Source organism: Anolis carolinensis, chromosome 4 (assembly GCF_035594765.1).
Source record: "Anolis carolinensis isolate JA03-04 chromosome 4, rAnoCar3.1.pri, whole genome shotgun sequence".
In the NCBI taxonomy this organism is placed as follows: Eukaryota; Metazoa; Chordata; class Lepidosauria; order Squamata; family Dactyloidae; genus Anolis; species Anolis carolinensis.
The window spans coordinates 205,278,755-205,300,384 of NC_085844.1; the positions used below are offsets into that span (position 1 = coordinate 205,278,755).

The 21,630-nt window shown below is 40.2% G+C and overlaps 1 protein-coding gene across 1 annotated transcript in view; it reads left to right on the plus strand.

Moving 5' to 3' along the window:
- Positions 1 to 404: 404 nt before the first annotated feature.
- The window catches only part of rap1a (RAP1A, member of RAS oncogene family), a 123,888-nt gene continuing 102,662 nt past the window's right edge, over positions 405 to 21,630 (plus strand). Inside the window, exon 1 of the mRNA XM_062978656.1 lies at positions 405 to 546. The gene's annotated coding sequence lies outside the window, so the exon portion shown is untranslated. The remainder of the gene's footprint in view (positions 547 to 21,630) is intronic.

Sequence of the window (21,630 nt, forward strand, 5' to 3'; positions counted from 1 at the left end):
AAGCAGTGCTGCGGTACGCAGGAAAGGGGGCCGTCCGGTGAGGCCGTTTCCAGCCACGAAGGGAGAAGGAAAGAGGCGGTGGATATTTCCGCAAGCAGTGGAAAGGGACGGCCTCGGTGTTGGAGCGCACTTTTGGAAAAGAAAAAAAAAGGACACGGATAAATAAAAAGGAAAGGGTGAAAACTAAGGAAAGGCTGAACCCACCCCGACTCCGCTTGCTTGCTCGCTCCTCCTGCTCTCCAACTCTTCGCCTGGCCCGCCTTTGCGCGCCCTCGCTCCTCCTTTCGCCGGCCCTGGCGGCTCCTCCTCCTCCTCTTTCGCCGATCACAGGCAGGAAAAGGGGGGCCGAAGGGAGGAGGAGGAGGAGGAGAAGCAGCCGCGTCCTCGGCCGAGCTTCCCGCAAAGGCAAGGCGCCGAAGAGCCGGAGAGAAAGCGAGAGGAGCCCGGGCGCCTTAGAAGCCAGAGCTGGAGAGAGAGACACACACACCGAGAGAAAGAGACTGCGCGCAAGAGCTTGGCTGGCTCCCTGCGATCCGCAGCAACGGGGTGAGCAAAGGGCAGGGGGAAAAGGGGGCGAATCCTTGTCTCCTGCCCGGCCCAGCGCCTCTTTCTCTCTCTGCCAGGCCGAGGGGCCCGGCTGCTTCCCTTTTTGGCTGCTGGCCCGGCTGAAGAGGGCGCGGGTGGCTCTCTTTCTCGTGCGCAAAAACTGGGAGGAGAAGGAGGAGGAAAGCGCGTCTCCAAAGGGGAGGGAGGGAAGGAAGGAAGGAAGGGGGGTGAATGGTCCCGTTGGAGGGGGGCATTTGTATGCATGTGTGGCTCATAGACACCCGCAGACACTTCTCTGGCTTTGCTCCAAGCGGGCGGGCTGTCAGCGCGTCTCCCTTGCCGAGTCCTCCTTTTTTTTTCCAGGCTGCGTGTGCGTAAAATAGCCGGAGGCTATTTTACGCACACGCAGCCTGGAAAAAAAAAGGAGGACTCGGCAAGGGAGACGCGCTGACAGCCCGCCCGCTTGGAAGGAGTGCCCACCAAAGAGTCCTCTGTATCATATCTATATGTTGCAATAGTGTATCATATCTATATGTTGCAATTGTGGCCTCTCCAGCCTCCCTAACCAAGAAGCCACGCTCCCGTTTTTTATGGCGAGGTTGGAGAGGAGTGTGCCTTTCCTTCCTGTGGTCTGACAGCCACGTTTCTCCCCCGGCTTCCTGCGCTCTCTGTCTCTCTCCCGGATTGCCTTTTGTGCTGTTGGACCTGGACTCTGCTGGACAGGAAATAGGATCCTTTTTTAGGAGGGGCCAAAGGGGACCCACAGCTGGAGTGTGTTTTCCAACCCAGGTGTCTGCGCAAAAGGTGGAAGGGATGGGCTCTCCCCTGAAGTCCCAAACTGGCTTTCCAGTTTGGGACTTCAGCTCCCAGAATCCTTGATCCTTGGCCAAAGCAGCAGAGACTTCTGGGAGTTGAAGTCTTTTATTTTGCTTTATTTTTATTTTCACCTTATTTGCTCAGAATGAGATTCTGGAGGCAGTTGATCAATATCAGTGTTTAGCAAACTTTGCTTTTCCAGTGTTGCCTTTCCTCCATGCTCAATATGGGATTCTAGAGAGGGTTAGTCTATATCAGTATGTTCCCAATTATGGCTTTCCAGGTGTTTTGGATTTCAACTCCAGGGCAGTTAAAGCCCAAAACACCTGGAGGAAAGGAAATAACAGCTTTAAAGGACATAGCATGCTTTGTTTTATGTTTGATATAACAGGTTGCATTTTTAATTTAATTTTAGTTGTTAAGCCATAATTTGTTTTATATATTGGGTTGTCAATTTTTGTTATTATGGGTGTATTGTATGTTGTGTTTGGACATTGCATGTTTGTCTTTTATGTTTGGAATACACCCAGAGTCCCTCCGTGGAGATAGGGAGGAATATACATAAAGATTATTATTATTAGTAGTAGTAGTAGTAATAGTAGCATGGCAGGGCATTTAGCTTCTAATGCAGTCATGAGCAAACTTTGAACCTCCAGGTATTTTGGACTTCAACTCCCACAATTCCTAACAGCTTGTAGGCTGTTGGGCTGATAGGAATTGTGGGACTTGCAATCCAAAATACCTGGAGGGCCAAAGTTTGCCCATACTTGTTCTAATGGGCCTAGCACAGCACAGGACCCTTCCAGACAGGTCCTATATCCCAGGACCTGATCCCAGGATTTCTGTTTATCCCAGATTATCTGGCAGTGCAGACTCATATAATCCAGTTTAAACCAGAAAACCTGGAATCAGATCCTGGATATAGGGTCTGTCTGGAACAGCCCACAAACTGTTTGACTTCTTGTTAACTTGGGTCAGTTGAAAGTTGTAGCTTAAGTTGGTGAATGGTATTATTATTATGTTTATTTATACCACCCTTTATCTCTCCACAAGGAATCTCAAAGCATCTTATGTTAAAAGCATTTCAATATAATTTAAAATCTACAAATATACAAACATTAAAACAGAATTAAATAGCATTGGTATTTTTATATGCAGTTAAAATACATAAAACATATTCAAAACTAAAAATCAGAGCACCCCCAGCTTGATATTATAAAACTTCTTCTTTAAAATCCTGTTCGAATGAAAAAGTTGTAGCCTGCCGCCGGAAGGACAGCAGGGAGGAGGCCATTCTGGGTTCTTTGGGGAGAAGAGAGTTTCCTGAGTCAAGGAGGAGCCACCAAGAAGGCCCTCTCTCATTCCCACCAACCCAACTTGAGATGGTGGTGGGACCACAAGAAGGGCCTCTCCTGAAGATCTCAGGTCCTGGGCAGGTTCATACATGGAGATCAAATAACCAGGACCTGAGCTCTCTAGGGCTTTAAAGGTCATAACCAGCGTTTTGAATTGTGACCAGTAACAGACTGGCAGCCAGTGAAGCTTCTGCAACAGGGAGATTGTCTAGATTGTCCACTCCATGTAGCCAGCTCCAGTTAGCAACCTGGCTGCAGCTCTTTGGACCATCTGAAGTTTCTGAACACTCTTCAAAGGCAGCCCCACATAGAGCGCATTACAGTAATCCAGACTTGATGTAATTAAGACATGTACCACCATGGCCAGTTCAAGTTTCTCAAGGAATGGGTGTAGTTGGCATACAAGTTTTAATTGTGCAAAAGCTCTCCTGACCACTGCAGATACCTGGGTCTCTAGGTTCAACACAGTCCAAGAGAACCCCCAAACTTCAGACCTATATCTTCAGAGGGAGTGTAACCCCATCCAGCACTGGCTGAATCTCTATTCCCTGATCTGATTTCCAGCTGACCAGAAGCACCTGTGTCTTGTCTGGATTAAGTTTTAGTTTGTTTGCCCACATCCAGTCCATTACTATGACAGACACTGGTTTAGGGTCAGGACAACTTCCTTGGCTTTCGATGGGAATAGTAGTAAAGTTGGGTGTCATCTGTATAAAGGTGACACCACACTCCAAAACTCCAGATGATCTCTCTCAGAGGTTTCTTGTATATGTTAAACTGCATGTAGACTCCCAAGGAACCCCACAGCAGAATTTATTTATTTATTTACAGTATTTATATTCCGCCCTTCTCACCCTGAAGGGAACTCAGGGCGGATCACATTACACACATAAGGCAAACATTCAATGCCTTTAACATAGAACAAAGACAAGACAAACATAGGCTCCGAGCTGGCCTCGAACTCATGACCTCTTGGTCAGAGTGATTTGTTGCAGCTGGCTGCAGCTGGTTGGCTGCTCACCAGCCTGTGCCACAGCCCGGGCCCAATGGCCAAGGATTCAAACAGGAGTTTCCCAGCACCACTTTCTGGTTTTGACCCTCCAGGAATGGATGGAGCCATTGTAAAACAGTACCTCCCAGTCCTCTCCCAGTGAGATGGTACCCAGAGAAGGAGTGCTTGGGAAATATCACATCAGATTTTGATGCACTTGGCCCTGGCACAGTAGTCATTCTGCTCTGTAGTGTCCAGGTAGCATATATACTGCACTGCACCCACAATTTTACTTAGCCATAATACAAAAAAGTTTGCGAGCTTCCCTAGGTTCTTCAACATGATGCTGGCCCAAATGTAGTTAAAATAGGAGATTTGTCATTATCCATGGTTTTAGGTATCCTTGAGTTTTGTGTGTGTGTGTATCTTAGAATATACCTCTTGAGTACAAGTCATACTGTATATTACTGGTTCCGGAAAATAATTATAAGTCAACTTAATCAATGGAAATTTAAGGATTCTTGAGGCTTGCTATGAGGTCATAATTTGTATAGGAGTGTGATATCTTTAAACATTTCTGTCTTCATTATTTGCAGGGGATTGCTTGGGAGACTTTCCACAATTTGCTGGTGGGTCCTGACCTAACATTTGGGAAGTGACTGGCATTCAAGACCTAGAATGCCAAATATTTGAGTGGCTGCCAGACTTCCCCCCTCCCTGTTCCACTCTTGGTTCTCTGCTCCTTTTTGGTGCCAGTGATGGGGAAATGAAACACACAATTTCTCCACACTTCCCATGCAACAGGATACTATGAAAAGACACTGGGCGCCAGAGGCTCTGTACTTCCCTGTTTTTGAGTTATTGTGGTTGATGGGAAAATTCTGGGCAGCTTGGCTTCTCTGTAACAGTCACAGCTTCATTCTATGGTTGTCTCTGTTGTTGGGTTTGCACTGAGGTAGGTCTTCATTTTAGTGTTGATGGTCTGTGTTTTGGACGGATGACTTTTGACTTCTGTAGTATAATTTTGGGCTGCTTCCAACTGTGTGACCCTCTAATACTTGTTCCTCTTTCCACAGTAGGAAATCTTTGTTCTGTTCTCTGTTGCCAGCTTACAGCTGAATCCCGTGAAGGCTGAAATGTGTAGCATTTGAATTTTAAAAGGAGAAGAGAAATAAAAGGAAAATTATTTTCAATAGTCCAGTAATTCCAAATGGAGTAGAAAGGTGCATGCGATGATGGTTAGATCTATAATGGTCAGGAATTTGGTGGGAAAATGGCTCTTTAGTGCTTCTTTTAGTTTCTCCGGTTACAGACCAAGTTCTTGCATTTCATCACACTCCTCAGATAAGAGGATGTTTTTTTCTTTAAAATAACAGTTAATACTGTGTCTTAACTTTAATTTAAAAAGAAATTTTAAACAGTAAAGTGACAAGAGATCTTGTTGAATGTTTCTGGTATGTAAACTATTAGGATATCGAAGTTGACATGACATTTAGAGCCTGTTGCCCCAACCACATGATATTTGCCATTTGGGTTCATTATAACAGCACTATGCTTTAGTTGTATGTTACAGCTTGAATGAAATTGAATACCGAAAGTCTTTGCTCAGTTGCTTTAAAAAATAATTTTATATTACAGTATTTAAAGTGGAGCCTGAGTTGGATTTTCAGCCACAACAATCTTTTTGTGGACTTCAAAATATTTTCAAACTGGGATTTTTTTTCAAGTGGTATTTGATGTGGTGCCAGAGGAGAAACTTATCTGAACATGCAATGAAACAACATGTACAATTTGAGCAATTCCTTGTCCAGAATTCTGTAATCTGAAATACTGTACTCCCAAATGCAAAATTGTCTGCTTGGGTGGTTGAGATCATGACACCTTTGCTTTCTGATGGCTCACTGTATACAAACTTCGTTTCATGCACTAAATCATTAAAAACATTGTATATAAAATTGCCTTCAGGCTAAGGTGTATATGAAACAAATGAATTTGGGTCCCATCTTCAAGATACCTCATTGTGTGCATATACGTAAGTACTGTACAGGCATTCCAAAGTCTGAAATATGTATAACACCGCTGGTCCCAAGCATTTTGGATAAGGTATACTCGAGCTGTAAACCCTGAAAGAACTTCTTGAATCCTGGCTGTTGTATCTTGACATGTCTAACATACATTACATTGAGAGTTTCTCATTAGCACTGATGTTTGGTGTAATAGATTATGAGAGTTGCAATCTAAAACATGGGAAAGATAATCAGGTTAGGGAAGGGAGTATGAGAAAAACTTTGCTAGCACTTCCTTCCTATTGCAGTGGAAATGTTCAGTGTTTGTTCCCTTTCAAAAGTAGCATACTGTATTTGTAGTAAGACAGGAATGAAGGGTGCCAATTTTAATTCGGCAAAGAAGTGCATTTCATTGCCTTTGCAATAAAATAGTTTGTGAATTCTTTGTTGTTGATTGTCCATTAAGCTCTGAACTTTTGTGTTTATATGCCTGAATAACTTCTCCTTGCAGTCGGTGACTGATTATGAACTATCATTCTGAACCCATCGGCAACATGTGTAATTTTTAAGGTGGAGTTGAGCTGAAACAGGAAGTTCTGTGTCCCACTGATTCTGTAAACAAATCTATTTTCGTACATGGTGTTTTCATCAAAGCTTGACATTTTAGCAAAACAACTATTGTTACTTCAGAAGGCCATAAGAATATTTTCTCTCTCTTAACACTTACATTAGGTTCAGCCAATATATTTAGCTGCTTTCTCTTACACAGAAACTGCTGGGTTTCCTTAAAATGCGTATAATCATGGAAACACTTTTAGGTCTGTATGGCAATCAAACAGTAAGAATGATTAATAAATGAGGGGTTCCTATTAAGCACAGAATACACATATGCTTCAATTGTTGAGTGAGTGAAAAGGAAACAGAGTTTAGTACTTTACTTGGGGCAGCTCTACATATTATGCCTATGTGCTGGCTTTTCATGCAAGTGTTTGCTAATGTGTGTGGTATCCACAGCTACTTGGTGTTTACTGGAAGAAACAGAACTGCATGCTGGTATTTCCTCTAGCAGTTGAAACTGCCCTTTCTTCCAAGTAAATATGCATAGGATTACAGTATGGCAACATGACCTTGGCATATTTAATCAGAAGTAAGTTGCATGCATGGTTCAGTGATAGTTAACTCCCTAGTATGTGTGCCTTCCAATCTTGATCCTGGCAGTAGCCATTTGGACTGAATTAATCAGTTTAGAGATTTATGGTTTTGTATGCTATTTTCTTTGGGTGTTCTTTATTTGCATGAAGACGATTGTAGGCGCTCCCAATGGAGTGAACAAGTCAACTAAGTGTGGGGTTTGATAGGCCAGATGCTATAGATTTTATGCCACCTTCCAAACCAGGAGGGCATTATTGGCTCAAAGTGGAACATGAGTTTGGCAACATCAAATAATGTTACTTTGAGGCTTTCTAAGTGCTTACTAGTACTAGTACTTACTCCTGAATGACATCTCTCAGTGCTATGTCACTTCACATATATGAAATTTAGGGAAGCACCATGATAACTTGATGGCTGTGACTTAGCACTAGAACACCTGTCTTTATTGTAGAACGTGTTGCAATATGTAAAACATACAAAAATATAGACCAGCCATTGGACAAAGATATGGCACAATCATTGGGCACAATCTTAATGCTTTCATTGAGACATACGAAATCATGTAGCATTTTCAGAAGTTTCATTTATATTTCTTCAGATTGCTTTGAAGCCATAGTACTTTGGAAGAAAACTGATGCTTTCAGAAAGCATATTAAAAAGACAAATTATGTATTTGTAAGAAATTTTGTTGATTTGTGTGTGTGTGTGAATTTAAATGTGAGTTGTACTTGGCGGCGGCTGTGGGTGGATTAAGTGTTACAAGCAATAGTCATGAAAGTGTAAGTGATATAATCTCTTTCTTTAAACATCTGTGTATAAATATCCTGGGACATCTCAACACGTGTGTACTGACTATCATTTCTGTATATAGGTTTGATATCCACAGATCATACTACTGCTGCAAGGAACTGCAGTACAACAGCAGGGAACCTGCAGCAATTGTAGCAGCCTTTACTGAAGCTTATACTTGGTTATCGCTATAGTATGCATGATTTAAACATAGGGGGAATATGTGTGTGTGTGCTAATTAATCTTTCAGTATCAAATTACCTTACAATTATTGATTTCCTTCTGAATTTACTGTTCTTACCATCTTCCGAAATGCTAATATCTAAATTCTTAATGAAAAAGCAAAGGGAAAACAAGCCTTATTGTTTATAGCCATGTATCCACATTAATAGTTTAGCTACATGCTTGATGGTTTTCAGTGAAGTGTAACTCGTGGTGCTTATTTGGTGTTATTGCAGGAGATAATAAAACAAGAAGCACAGCATTTATTTGATTGTAAAGGGTTTAACATAAATATAAAACCTAGATACTGATGCTTATCTTTGTTGGAATGTGAAAAGTAAAATATTTCCTGCTGCTTATTTAGAAGAAAGGAAAGCATGATTCTGGTGACCTGTGTACTTGATTACTTTTTAAATTACCCAGATATACATTTGCAGTATAATAAAGGTTCAAGAGTTTTCAAAATCCCCATGGATTGCACAATAAAACAGAACTGGATGTATCCAACTTCTGTGTTTGGAAACGGATCACAAAACAAAATAGAATAGAGGAAATCTTCCCCTTTTCTGGGTATATCCAAGCAACTGAGAAGCTCTTTGTGTTCACTGCTGAAATATAATTACTAAGGCAATCCTATCTGAAATAAAATTATGTTGGCATACAAGGTGCATCTCTTATTTAAAATGGTTGCCTCTTTGAACAGGAAAAAAGTTTCTCTGCATAAAGATCTCATGCAAAAAATGCACTGTACTCAGTTTTTCCAGTCATTGGGTAGGTGTGCAAATGCTGTAATCTTACATATGTTCCCTTTAATGAAGAAGTGTTCAACAGAGCATGACATTCTGAACATTGCTTACACAACCAGTTGTATTATGAATGAGCTAAGCCCAAATTCTGACTTCTAAATATAGACAAATATATCATAATATGTACAGTGTTTTCAAGCGTGATGCCCCCTCCAAAAAAGCCCATTCTTCTTTCTTCTTGTGCCCTTTCTCTAACTTTAAAAGGACACAAGTGGTCATCTACTCATTTATTTTACTGAATCCATGCCTCTGATGCGTCCCATAGCCTCAATCCAACATGCTAAGGCCTGTCTCTGACTAGATCACTGGGATCTACCAGACTCTAGGCTTAGCTGGAAAAGCAAATGTAAGAGATGTGCCAAGATTAAGGCAAATATGTTTTATGTAAAGAAACAGCATCAGCAGATAACATTTTAAATGAGAAAATAATTGCATCGGAAGGGCAATCACATGTGACACTCTTTCAGCCATATATGTGACATTGGATTGCTGGTATCTTTTTCATCCTTTTGACTTAAGCCCTAGTGCATTTTCAGGTGGAACTTGATAACAGTGAGGCTGTGTTTTGAGATGTGGTCTACTCAGGTGTACACAGAAGTTGAAAGGTGCATGTACTTCCTTTGCTGCTCCCATAGCATGCTTAGAATATTGTCACCAAATGAAAGAGACCCTGAAACTCAATTGTGCAGGGAAATTTCCTATGTTTTTTAATCTTACAAACCTACACATGTCTTTTGAAATAAGCCTTATTCTACAATTGTTAGAATTGGTGATATTATTATATGTGTTTGAACTGAAATCAAGACTGTCAAGTATTAGCATTATTATGATATTCCTTCCCAGACCAGACCATTTGACAATATGGGCAGATTGTTATAAAAGTTGATTCTCTTTTAGACTCTCCACTTTAACCCGTGAAATTATTTTAATGAGGAGCACAAAGTACTTTGCATATTTATTCTACTTGATGATCCCTCCTTGCATTGTTTAATGCAAAAGTTCTCATGATTTGTGGTAGCTTTGCCCGTTGAAAGTTCTCCGTGCCATTAATATCAAGGGCTTTTCTAGAGAGTCTTATGCTTTGGATTTTTGTGTATACAGTAGAGTCTCACTTATCCAACATAAATGGACCGGCAGAACGTTGGATAAGCGAATATGTTGGATAATAAGGAGGGATTAAGGAAAAGCCTATTACACATCAAATTAGGTTATGATTTTACAAATTAAGCACCAAAACATCCTGTTAGATAACAAATTTGACAGAAAAAGTAGTTCAATACGCAGTAAAGCTATGTAGTAATCAATAAAATCAATAAAAACAAGTGAAGAATATAGTTCAGAAGCAGACCTTTCAAATGAGGTCAAATATAGTCCAAAAATGTATTGTCCACTTGACCGAAACACACACTATTGCCAAGCAATAGTGTGGGGAAATGACAGAGTCTTAGAGTCCAATGAAGCTTGACAACAAGGCTGGAAATAAACTTGGTACTTGGCTAGGTCTGTGACTGGAGACAAGGCAAAACATGAAGCGTGGAGCAGGGTCCGTGGTTAAACGGTGTGATGACTCATGGGCCTTGTAGTCCTGCTCATGACATTGTAATGCCTGATGAAGAAGAAAACTTGGGTTTTTTACCTTCCCAGTCAGAACTGGAATCTTCTCAGCCAGATCTTTCCCAGGCAGATCTGGGAACCTTGCACCTGCAAGAAAGTTGTGTCCCAGAAGTATGTCAAACAAACCCTGAGCCTACATCTCCCGTGTTCTCTCGCCATGAGTTTTGTAAACAACAGAGGGGTTTGGAAGCAGCTTCGCGCAGGAGTGCTAGAATAGCAGCTAAGAATGTAGCCAATTAAGCCTGCTTTTCGTGAGAATCTTTAAGGAGTCAAACATCTGGTCTCAGAGTTTAGCTTTCGTTTCTGGTTCCCAGAGAACTGCTTCGGCGGGAAAGTTAGACTCTATATAGGTGTTTTACCCGCGAAGTAACTTCGCGGAGTCAATTCGTCAGCCTCCGGAGCGAGTTGTGTCTGGACAGCGCGCTCCGTTTCAAGCCTCGTTCCTGCTCAAGCCTTGTCCTGGTTTCCAGCCTTCGCTCCTGTTTCCCAGCCTTTGTTTACCTACGGACCTTGCCTTGTTTCCCAGGACTAAACCTTGCCTTGTTTCACGGATTTTACCAAGTTATTCCACGGACCTTGTTCTTGTTCCTCGTTACCTTGTTCCACGATTCAAGCCTTGTTTCAAGTATCAAGTTATTTCCTAGCCTTGCTCAAGTTCATGGACTAAAGGACCTTGTCATCTCCCCTCACTTTGCCTGGCAAAGTGAGTGTTTCGGTTATTGGATTACAACTTTGGACCTTAATATTTCATATTGGACATTGCTTTTTTGGACTAATTTTGACCTTTCCTGAAAGGTCTGCTTCTGGACTAACTTTTACATCTGCTTTTATTAACTTTATATATTTCCTTAATAAAGATATTAGATAGAATCTGGCCTCTGCGTATGGTTATTGGTGCTCTGTTGCCTGGGTCGTGACAAACGGCAAGGCAAGGCAAGGGCTTGAAGCTTGATCCGGGAAGCAAGGAACTGGGGTTACGAAGTCCACACACGATCTCTCTCCTGAAGCTGATCAATTGACTCCGCAAAGAATCTCTCGCGCCAAACCCCTATATTGGGTCTTGTTTTCCCGCCAACAATCTCTTTCCCTAGAGAACAAGAAGCGAAACCCAACTCTGTCCCGATGCAAGACTCCTTAGATTTTCCCAAGGGAAGCAGGCCTAATCAGCCTGTTTGTTTGGCAGCGATTCTTAGACTTCTCCGATTAGCTTCTCTGACTCCTCAGTCTTTAGAATAAGACTCCTTCCTGGGAAACGGAGGGGAGTACTGCCCAAGGCCTGGTTTACTGAATTCTTGAGGGCAAACGTCAACATCCGGCAGGTGAAGAGACTCCAGCTCTTGTTGAACCGGCGAAAACCCCATGTTTTCATCTTCATCTGCCACAATAGTACTAGGAACAGGACTACAAGGCCCATGAGGCATCACAGTTTCTGTATTTCACCTGTTGATTTATGGTGACCCCATACATTTCATAGGGTTTTCTTAGGCAAGGAATGTTCATAGATGGTTTTGTCATCTTCCTCCTCTGAAAGATAACCTGCATCCAAGCCTGTAGCCGTGTGTGTGTGTGTGTTTGTGTTACGGATTTACACCCCCCCCCCCATTTTCACGTTAAAAAAACAACAACACTAGTTTACTCATGAATTCTAACTGGTTAACCAAATCCCCATGCTAAGTCTATGAAAAGCAAAAATTAGAGTTACTCCAGAAATGCAAATTTTGATAATTTATTCACATGATCACTACCTACCTTTCCAACTTACATTGAGATAGCAGCAATAGTTGACATAGTTTTGATGTTGCAGATGCATAATCAACATGACAATTGTCAATTTTAAAAAGTTATATTTTGTCAAACAGCAAAACATGCTATATTTTTGTGGTTTGTTAGCCATCATAGCCAACCAACCATGGTTTTAAGCAGTTTTTTGCATGCCAACAAACGCAAAATTTTAACGAACAATCCACGCTGTTTCTTCTTATGAAGTCTGAATATGGTTCAAAAAGAAAGAGAACTTTAATAGTCACACTAGTTTGTATTCCCTTCCTTCCCAATTAGACTTTGCTCTGACGGATCATACATTTTACTAAGGGTGTTCTCTAGGAACTGTTTTCCCCAGTCACTTTTAATATATTAAGGACGTTTCAGTCCTAAAATTCTACAACGCTTAAACATTTAAAATTCTTTTTAAAATGTCTCTCGTGGATGTTGCAGCTGGTCAAAGAATGTTCTATTTTGTGGTTAGCACACTGAAGCTATTACTCTTGCTAGTTCATGAAGCATTATTTGTTCTTACAATATAAGCCTCCAAGGATCAGACTTGTTTATATTATATATCACGTTGTCTCAATTCCACTTCATAGAGATTTCTCAGTCCCTGAAACTGAGTCCCTGGTTGAAAGTCATTCATCTAAGCACTCAGGGGGCAATTGAGTATGTTGTGAGTGGATATGATTTTGATTTTCCGAATAAACATGTAAGTAGTCCACAATCCTCAGAGGTCAAATAAAATGTGTTGTTTTGGATGGGGATAATAGGTAATGTATTTTCTTTAAGTGTCCTTGGAAAAACAACATTTCATAATTCAACATGGCTTAAATTAGAGGAGATTTGAGAAATTATGGCCTTGATTCTGGTACTTTGTAGGGACAGCAGAGGAGTGCAGATATTTGAGGACCAGTACATTTTTTGACAGTTGGAAAAGTATGTTCCAGTTAGTGGTGGTAATGAAGATTTTAAGCTCATTTCAGATATCTTTCACAGTCAGCATGAACTACTTTACCAAACTGTAATGCTAAATTATGCTGTCAACATTTCATCTTATGAGGGTTCATTCCCCTCTCTTTGTCCCGGTCCAAAAGTTTCTTATGAAACCTGGAGGAAGGGTGGGACTACTAATGGAACAAACAAGCATTTGAACTAGAAATATACTATATGAAACACCATTTTGTTCAGGTAATGAAGAGTTTAGTGACATCTTGAATGCCCCACAGGTTTTCTTTGATGTATTCTTTCATGAATGAAGTTAAGATACCTGCCTCAGTTGGTAGATACTTATACACCTAGGGTTGGAGGCAAGCAAGAATGTGGGGAAAGTGGTGATCTTAATAATAGTGGCTTAACAATTAATAATAAATTATCAAGATTTTTAGCATGTCAAAACTATGCTTCTTGTGAACATTATTATCTTTTATTAATTTAATCAATGACAGTGGGGAGTTTCCACAGTTCTTCCACAGTTACATCTGAGTCTATTGAGACATGATCAGATGAATGGTAAATTCATTGTTATTTTCTCATGAACCAGAGATTTCATATAAACTTCCAAAAATCCTTTTTTCAGAGGGAAATAATATTCAACATCTGATATTTTTTGTTTGTTTTGTATATAAAAATGTTGCATTGTGTCAGTATATCCTGGACTTGACTCCATGTTAGCCGCCCGAGTCCCTTTGGGGAGACGGAGGGTATAAAAATAAAGTAGTTATTATTATTATTATTATTATTATTATTATTATTATTATTATTATTATTACTGTATTATATCCTATCACATGTGTAAGTAGATTAAAACATGTATACTACTATTCAATCCACATATTGTTCATCTGCATAATAAACTTCAGTGTGAAAAAAATAAAGCAAAAAACAAGTAGGGCCAGAGGGAATGGAAAGGATGAGCGGAGAAAATGGTTTAAGCATTGGTCAAAGAAAAAGTCAAGGCGATAATACAAATCAGCATAGATGAAATGATTAACATATGTATGTAACATTAAAATCCTTTGTTCCTATTCAGATCATAGGAGAGTAGATCTTAATGAATTTTATTAAGCTGTTTCTCTGTTAAAGGAGGAGATGGTTGAAGAACTTGCAAGTGTATGTATATGAGCAAATAATTCATCCTTGTTAGAAACCGATGTGGACTTTGCAACAGTGTCAGTTTCAAGAATATAATATTTATTTATTTGCCATATTTATATCCCGCCCTTCTCATCCCGAAGAGGACTCAGAGCGGTACCCATAAATGCACAGTTTGATGCCATACAACACATATCCAGCAAATAAAGCATATACATTAAAACATCTGCTAAAAACATTTCAACATTAAAATTATTAAAATTGCACAATCCAATATCATAGTCCAGGCTGCTCCAGTTATGATTGTACCATTCCACATTCATACATTGCACTTACAGATTATCCAAAAGCTTGTTTCCACAGCCACGTTTTTAGTTTTTTCCTGAAAGTCAGGAAGGAGAGGCCTGATCTGATGTTACTAGGGAGGGAGTTCCACAACCGAGGGGCCACCACTGAGAAGGCCCTGTCTCTTGTCCCCATCAACTGCACCTGTGAGGGAGGTGAGACCGAGAGCAGGGCCTCCCCAAAAGATCTTAATCTCTGAGATGGTTCATAGATATGTTTTGATAGGTAAGCTGGGCTGGAACTTTTTAGGGCAGTGATTCTCAACCTGTGGGTCCCCAGATGTTTTGGCCTTCAACTCCCAGAAATCCTAACAGCTGGTAAACTGGCTGGGATTTCTGCGAGTTGTAGGCCAAAGCACCTGGGGACCCACAGATTGAGAACCACTGGTTTTAGGGCTTTATAGGCTAGAACCAGCACTTTGGTGCTTAGTAGCAGACTGGCAACCAGTGGAGCTGATGTAACGGGGGTTGTATGCTCCCTATACGCCGCTCTGGTGAGAAATATGTCCTCATATTTATTCCAAATTATTGTCTAACATCAGTTTTTGTATTCAGAGGGGGGTTTGGATGCTTAGGTGGTCAAAACAGCAGAGCTCTGTATGTAAGCAAGTATCAGACTTCTTCATGGTTTGCAGAAAGAAAGAAAAATCCCAGAGAGAAAAATTCTAGGAGATCACCTAGGACTAGCAACTTTGTGTTGCCAATTCTATCTGTTAGTAAACAGCAATGTATTATATAGTTTTGTTTGACCAAATAAAATAGAAAAATATACTCATAAAATCCAGAGATTTCTTTTCTTTGTGAAAATGAAAGAAATGTGAACAGGAAGAGGAAGCGTCTGCTTGATACTCGGAAATGAGGAGACTCTTGCAGTTCTAATTTTATATAACAGCAGCTTTATGCCACCATTATACAAAATATATTATTATTCTGTGTAATAGGAGCTTCTTGGTGTGATTTTTAATCTTTATTTTGTATGGCAACTTTTATTACAAAAACAGAATATAAAGAAATATTAATCTGTATAGAGTAACTTTATCTGAATGTAACAAACCTAAAACAGTTTGGCAACTTTAAAGTTTCCCATATTCTGTGCTGCTCTTAACTTCACTCAAGGCATCTGCTTCTCTTCATAAACAAGCTTCCCCATAATCCACTTCTTGCATTCCTGTAGATTGAGAATTGCCCATAATTCACCAGAAAAGGGATGCATTTGTAAATTAGAAAAATGTTAATGGCTTCTATGGGCCATTGATATGCTACCACAAATTAATGATTTAAGAAGTTATTAAAACATTTTGTTAGATGCATAGTTTTTGCTCTAGGCTGATAGTTCTGGTCTAAAAACTTAGTGCTCTGAATCTGGTTTTCTTCAGAGCCCACTATCTTCCGCCTCCAAGTTACTCATTTCCCCTTTTTGTGTCCTGGACTCAAAATTACGGTCAGTTTCGTCAAGAAAAATCAGATCAGGTTCCTCTCCCTGCTTGGGAATAGTGAAGGGATGGGGGAAGAGGAGATGTCATGTGATTGACTGCCGGAATATCGGAAATATAGCAGAAGCGACTCATTGCACCAGAGGCAGTGCTGGAAAATCAACAGCATTGGGAGCTATTGTCAGGTTTTCCCATCGGTGACAACAGACACTCCTCTATCGATTATAATGCAAAGCAGCTACTGGATAGGTGTGATGTTGTATGTTAAGTACTGGCCAAACACGCTGTTAGTTGAAGTGTACCAGCATAACCACTACTATGTTGATTTTTCATTTTCAGAGAAAACCTGGGAAAGGTTACCTTTTCCATTTTAACCTCCATATTCTCCATCAACATAGTCATGCTGGATGAAAATGTTATGATCCAGAAAAGTAACATTTACAAGCACCTTTCTCATGGCATTGTCTCACTTAATATATATTGCTGGAGTGCAAATGTGAACTTCTGCCTTGATACTTTCTAAAAAATAAGCCCCATTTTGTTCAGTAGGTAATATTTTTGCATGTATACAGAGAATCTCTAAGCAAATTACATTCTGTTTGTTGAATCACTAGAGTCTTTGGATTATGATTCAGACTAGTATAAAGGCCCAATTTAGCTTGAGAACAATATATCTGGTTATCTCAGTGTGTTAATGTGCATCCTTTTGTAGGAGATGTACACATTTCATAATAGGAGACTACTGAATATAGTGACATGCACTGATGTTGGTGATTTTACATCAATCTGTATTGTATCTAGCACTTCTGTCGTTATTAAAAGCCAACAGCTTTTTTTTTAAAATGAACTGACTTTTTTTCCAGATGGAAAACTTATTTGGGGTGCTGCTAATTTTCTGTGTAATTATTTATATGTCCAATTAACTTTCTTTTTGTGTTTATAACTAAGAGGACCACACTCATTGTCTTGAGAATTCCACCCTAATTACATGGCTCTCATAGATTTTATTTTTGATTGTAAATGTATTGATTGCCTACCTTCAAAATAGATGATATATACTCTGTATGCTCATGTATACTTCTAGAAATTTGAGTCCAAAAATCAACCCAAAAAAGCTGGATCAACTTGTCCATGGGTTGATATGAGTATATGGTACCGTAACTCATATCAGGAACACCCCCTCTACATTAAGTGACAAAAGCTTAGTCCATCCTGCAAAAACCTAAAAGAAACACACATCCTTGTATTTTCTCTGCTGTCGTGGCACATCTAACTTTTTTGAATGCTTGTGGAAGTTGTGGTGGCGGTGGCCAGGGTAGTTTGCTCCCCGAGTTGGAATTGGAGTTTTCTCCACTGTGTGGAATGACTCTTAACCATAAGTCTTATCAAAATCCACAATTTTGGCCCCAAAACCCACCCTCAACTTATATACATAACATTGACTTATGTATGAATATTCAGGCAATCCCTAATTTACTAACAAGATTGGTTCTGTAGGTTTGTTCTTAAGTTGAATTTGTTTGTAAATAGGAACAGGTACATTTTAAAAGTTTAATTTTAGCCACACTCACTTGCTTTTGATAGCATAGGGAAGGGCTAACACATCCATGGTGTTTGTTTTGCTGTCTATGCCCCTATTCAGAAAATTTCGCCGCACTTTCTGTCCCTGTGATGATTGGATTTTGAAAAATTTGACTTGATTTGGAAGCAAGAATTAGTGAGAAAGCTTTTCCCTACGACAACTCTTTCAGGAATGATGCTTTTATCTTGTGATCTGTTTCAAATAATCCTTTAATATTTGTGGCTCCAGTGTAGTCCCAATCACTTCATATCGTGACTTGACACTACTGGTAGGACTCTAGCATTTTTGTTATGGTGAAAATGTATCCTTTTTATCCATTACCACAACCAAGTAACTACTATGACATACTAAGTTGAGTGGGGTGTGGTTCAGATTTCTTTTTGTGGTAGTATTTTGGATACTTCATTATTTAGATACATCAAGATTGCTACTTTTTGTGTGTTAAAATAACCTTATGTTCTAAATCTGGAAACTATGCAGCATAATGAAGCAACCTGTCATTGGTACTACCACATAATCTTCATGTTCTTTATTCATAAGCTTAATTCAAGTATTTTATAAATGGTTTTGCTTTTGAAGGGGCTTTTAAAGGGGCAAATGCTGTCATAGAACCTCTACCGTATCCTTTTCTAGATTTCATTAGCTCACTCCTGGTGGCTGCTTCTTAAAACAATTGAGTTTCCCCTCCTTGACACTTCTTTGATAATGTGTCACCAGTAGAGGACACAGACTTCAGAGACTAGCCTTTTTGAATCACTCCTCCTTTGACTTGAAAACCTGATATAAGTGAAGTGTACATTGAATTACCTTCACAAAATTATCTGGGTGTTTAAGCTGTGTTTATAGATAACATGCTTTGAGTGTGCATCATGTACGATGTATGCTCTGCTCCTTTGCCATTGGTCTCTTCCTAACAAGCAGCACTTAAATATGCTTTTGCTCTGTTCTTAGTATTACTTGCTTTGTTGTGATTGTGTTATATCTTATTTTTCAAGTCATTTTTTCTTTCAAGTCTTTTTTTTCTTCAGACACATGGCATAGTCACATCCTTACCTAAATGAAGGCCTTTTCCAGAACTTTATAATCCTGTTTGTCAAATATTGTATTGCACTTAATACCTTATGCATGCACTCTCTGTTAATAAAGGTGCTCTTTTTAGCGGAGCATCTTAATTCTAAGGTTGTGATGTATGGACAAAATTGTGTAAAAATTACAGAAGCACTTACAAAAGAACATGGTCCACACATGGAAGCAAAACGCAGAGTTTTTTAAAATTTTATTACTATTTTTTAATTTATATATGGCACTAACTGATCTCAGTCACATTTCAAGTCAATTATATCTTGGTTTTTTATTACAAATACTGCAGGGAAACATAACTGACAGAATTCAGAGGTAAATGACATGTTTTATTAAATATGTAGAACTCAGCTAAGCCTTTCTTTCTTTTTTTTACTTCAAAGTAAGTGCACAGGGGTCTGATCTGGATTAAGACTGTCATTTGCAGGTAGGGGGCCTTCTTCATTAGCTGTTTTTTCCTCCTTAAGTCCCCTCTCCCCAATTTCATAAATTTGCTGTGCCAATCATACTACACACTAGCCAGAGTTGAGAAGTGATTATGAGCATATTTGATGAAGCTGTCCAAAGATTAAGACTTTTTTCAGAGTGGCATGTATAATATGACACCACAGTGGTGTGTTTTAGATCCCTCGGTGATCTTAGTTTCTCTATAGCCCTATTCAGGTGTTAACATTGCTGTTAGCTTAACACTCAAAAACAGGAGTGTGCTAGCCCACCGCTCCTTAACCTATGGGCCCCAACTCCAACTCCCTTAGCTCAATCCTGGGGTCATGAGAAATTTGACAGCAGTAAAAGGTTTCAGAATGCCACCCATTTAGCAACAACATGCAGTGTTTACAGTGGACTCTGGAGAAAGTGTTTCAGCTGTCCTCCACGAACAGTCTGTTTAGCGAGCTTTGCAAATGCTACTTTATTTTCAGTAAATGTTTGGTGTTTATACCTATTTTATATACCTAGATATAGGGTCACGTAAACATTTCTCAAACAGAAAGGGTTGCAAGTGGAAAAAGTTTAAGATGCCCTGTGCTATCCCTGCCCTATTGTCATTGCTTTTTTTAAAAAAATAAGAGTGTTGTTACAATGGGTTTGGTTCGTTTGCCAGTTTCCCTCTTTGCCATTTTCCGTTAGCTATGGCATTGTAAACTGGGAAGGGACAATTTTTGTTATACTGTCCATCACATCCCTTGAAGAAGCACTTTTATGTATCTATGCACTCTGGCACTGTCTCACGTGTTTGCAGAAACTACTGCCTGTGCCTGATGCACTAGTTTCTTATCCTATTGTGTTTTGCAAGATTTATACTTCTGTTGTTCAGATAGCTCGGCACTTAGTTAATCATAAAGAAATAAATGGGAAGGAGGGAAAACATTGTGTGTGGGGGAAGGATGCTGAGTTGTGTAATGTGACAAATGTCAGGAAAGAATAAATTGAAATGTAAGGTGGAAGGCCTTTGTTAAACTCTGGATTTTAAAACATTATCAGTTATCAGTTGATCTTTTATGAAAATCAGCCTACCATAGTTACTTGCCTATAAATTTACCTGTCTGATAAAGAGTGGCAGAGGAGGGGCTGAAAGCTGCATTTTTATGCCAGATGCAATGGAGGAAGACTTTTCTTTCTTTCAGCAGTTCACTGCTTTTTATGCTGATAAGGAAAAAAAAGAATGGAGTGTTCAGTTCCTCCTATGTCAGGCCGTGAAGCTACCTTTGTAAAATTCTGCTCACTGACCTGTGACTACCAGGGTAGTGCTTTTGTGTATGGCATTTTGAATGTAGGAGAGTACGTCCAGATTCTAGGACATTCCCTCCACCCCATGAATACCAACATTTGTGGATGGTCAGGTCCCCCCATATATATGTAGTGGCATAGCAAAATGACATCCCATACATAAAACAGTAGAAACTTGAATGAATTCCAGGGATAGTTTGAGGATCTGTGAAATACTGGAAGGCTCCAGTAGGTTATGCCTATATATATCATTGTAGTGTTCAACATGCAGCAAAAACAAGATTTGCTCTTTGTAACTTTTTCTGAATATTTTTGAGGGTTTTTTTTCATGTCAGGAGCTACTTGAGAAACTCCAAGTCACTTCTGGTGTGGGGGAATTGGCCATTGCAGGGACTTTGCGCAGGGGATTCACGGATGTTTTACCTAAAAATTTGATTTAGAGTTCAGCTAGTTCACTGAAACTAGATGATGAGCAATGTGGTTAGGCACTTTATTATTCATAAACTGTGTGACGCTGCTATAGCCACTGGCACCTTAGAACTGTGAACCCTTACTGCTTCTTAAGCTGTTTGTTAGTTCCCTATCCCCAGGAGTTGAGAGTAACCTATGAACTGGACCCCACCCCGCCCCTAGCACCGTTCACTTTGGATATAGATTAAAGAAGGAGGTGCTGGGGGACTTCAATGTCCATGCTGAGACCATCCTGTCTGGTGCAGCTCAGGACTTCATGGTCACCATGGCAACCATGGGGCTATCCCAATTGGTATCTGGTCCCACCCACAGAGCGGGACACACATTAGACTTGGTTTTCTGCCAGTGATGGGAGGAAGGTTGTGAAGTGGAGGAGCTTACCATCGCTCCTTTGCCATGGACCGACCACCACCTGATCAGGTTTAGACTCACTGCGCCCCCCAACCTCCGCAGGGGTGGAGGACCTATTAAAATGGTCCACCCCAGGAGGCTTATGGATCCAGATGGATTCCTGACAGCTCTTGGGGAGTTTCCCGCTGCCTCGGTTGGTGATCCTGTCGATGCTCTGGTCTCTCTCTGGAATGGGGAGGTGGCCAGGGCAATAGACACGATCGCTCTGGAATGTACCCAAGCTAAACCATTTCCTTAGTTCACCGAGGAGTTGGCAGCGATGAAGCGTAAGAAGAGGGAATTAGAGTGCGTGTGGCGTTCGAAGCAGAATGAATCAGACCAAACACGGCTGTGTTCCCACCTAAGGACATATGCCATGGCAATAGATGCTGCAAAGAATGCTTTCTTCGCAGCTAATATTGCGTCTGCAAAAAAACATCCGGCGGA